This window comes from Culex pipiens, chromosome 1, assembly GCF_016801865.2.
Source record: "Culex pipiens pallens isolate TS chromosome 1, TS_CPP_V2, whole genome shotgun sequence".
In the NCBI taxonomy this organism is placed as follows: domain Eukaryota; kingdom Metazoa; phylum Arthropoda; class Insecta; order Diptera; family Culicidae; genus Culex; species Culex pipiens.
In genome coordinates, this window is record NC_068937.1 from 91,406,174 (window position 1) to 91,408,929 (window position 2,756).

Sequence of the window (2,756 nt, forward strand, 5' to 3'; positions counted from 1 at the left end):
TATTAGTAAATTATTCGAAAGAATAATTCTTAATAGAATGATGACGCACATTAATGAAAATTCAATTTTCGCTGATGAGCAGTTTGGATTTCGCCTTGGGCATTCAACTACTCATCAGTTGTTGAGAGTTTCAAATTTAATTCGAAGCAACAAATCTGAGGGCTATTCTACTGGCGCTGCTCTTCTAGACATAGAAAAGGCATTTGACAGTGTTTGGCATAAAGGTTTGATTGCGAAATTGAAAAGGTTTAATTTTCCGATTTATATCGTGAAAATTATTCAAAATTATTTGACGGATCGTACTCTGCAGGTATGTTATCAGAACAGCAAATCTGATCAACTACCTGTACGTGCTGGCGTCCCTCAAGGAAGCATTTTGGGTCCAATTTTATACAATATTTTTACTTCTGACTTGCCTGATTTGCCCCCAGGATGTCAGAAATCACTTTTTGCTGATGATACAAGCATCTCCACCAAAGGTAGAAGCCTTCGTGTCATCACAAGAAGATTACAAAAAAGCTTGGATATTTTCAATTCTTATTTGAAAGAATGGAAAATTACTCCAAATGCTACAAAAACTCAACTTATTATTTTCCCTCACAAACCAAGGGCTGATTTTCTTAAACCAAAAAGTCATCACATTATAAAGATGAATGAGGTAAATTTAAAGTGGGAGGATAAAGTGAAATATCTTGGACTTGCTTTTGACAAAAACCTTACTTACAAGGATCACATTGAAAGTATCCAGGTTAAATGTAACAAATATATTAAATGTTTGTATCCACTTATAAACAGGAATTCTAGACTTTGTCTCAAGAATAAACTGTTAATTTATAAACAAATTTTCAGACCTGCCATGCTTTATGCTGTGCCGATCTGGACAAGCTGTTGCTTAACCAGGAAGAAAAAACTTCAGAGGATTCAGAACAAAATTCTGAAAATGATTCTGAAACTTCCTCCCTGGTTCAGCACCAGTGAACTTCATCAATTAGCCGAAGTTGACACTTTGGATGTTATGTCCAATAAGATAATTGATGCATTTCGACAAAAATCATTGCAGTCTTCAGCTGCATTGATCCGCTCTTTATATAGTTTATAAGTTAGTTTTAAGGTATCCCTTTTCCCTTTTGTACATGTAGGACCTCCTACATTTGAAATCACTGAATAGCGAAAGCTACAATATTTCATGAATAAATGAAAGTTGCTAGTATTTAAAATTGAGGTGAAAAGTCATCGATTGTGATTGGACACTCAATAATATTTTAACTGAATGAATGTACATGGAAAAGAAAATCAAAATAAATATAAATTAAAAAAAAAAAAAAAAAAAAAAAAAAAAAAAAAAAAAAAAATACTAATTGTAATTGATTTTCAAATTTATTTTAAAGCTTCAATTATCTTAAAAAATAAAATAAAAAACCCGCTCTATAACCTAACACATCAGCCTCGGAAAAAAACAGCTAAAAGTCATCACGCCAAACCAAACCACAAAATGATACCCACAATCCGAAGACCGCTTCCAAATGAAGCAAATTTTCCAGCTTACAAACGCAAAGAGTAACAAAAAAATCTTCTCCACCAACCGTAACCGGGGAACCACATCTTCAAAAACAATGCAGTTTTCCCAACGGTCAAGTCCGAACCACTTCCGGAGCTTCACTACGGGAGCTTCGATGGTGGAGATTTGTACCTTTACATACGTAAAATGTGGGACAAAACTTGACAATGATTTGAAATGATCATAACTTAAAACGTTAATTGAAATAAATGTTGCGTTGAATTATTAACTCAAAGTTTTAAAACTGTCATTAATCTTTTTTCAAATGATTCACTAAAATCACCATGGCATCGAAGTAGACAGTTTGGCAGCAATATCATGTGTGATTTTTTGCTCGCAAAATTACCGCAAAAAAACCATTTCTCTGATCTGCTGCTCCACGAAGGGCACGCCAATAAAGGTCGACATAGCGCTTCGATGATGGTTTTGACTTGGTTGGCCCGTAGAATTTTTCACCCGAAAACGTTCGTGCATCAACCTGGCAGAGAAGATATTTTTCCAACTTTGTTATCTTTTCTGAAATACCAAGAGTCTTGAAAAAAGCATAATTTTGTGTTTTTTAAAATGGAATACAAAATTCGGGATTTTTTAAAGTTTAAATTAGTGCTGATATTTATAGGCAGTGTTGACAGATAATCTTATAGCAAAAAAAAAAAACAAGAAAACTATGTTATTTTCAATGCCAATATGTTGTATTTTTTAATTTTTAAAGAATTTAACTTTATGTTTAAGCCAGAAATAAAGAAAGTTTACATTTATTACAAGAATTTGTAACCAGTCATTAAAATCTGTACTTAACAACTCTCTGTTTCTCTGTTTCTCGAAGCTTTGCCGCAACTTAACTGGCACGGTTGGTGAATATCGTCCATTTCGTCGAACGCCCACATGGTTGGACATCGCGTATCGTTTCGTTCCAGCGCAGGCAGAGATATCTTTCGTCCACTTTCCCTCAAACTACTCCCAGTTAAGCTTCCTAATGCAACTTTGGTGGTTTTTCTCGTCCTCGTCCTGGTCCACGGTGGTGGTCCCAATGTAAATTCAAGCCCTCAGGGAATCGCAGTTTTTTTTTTCACTCAAATTTGTTTTTTTTCTGTTTTTGTCCACTTGACGGTGTTTTCTATTTTTGTTGATGTTGGTGTTGTTGTTGCTTTCCCGGTTTGCAGCAATAAAACGTATTGAGCGTGTTATTGGCCAGTGG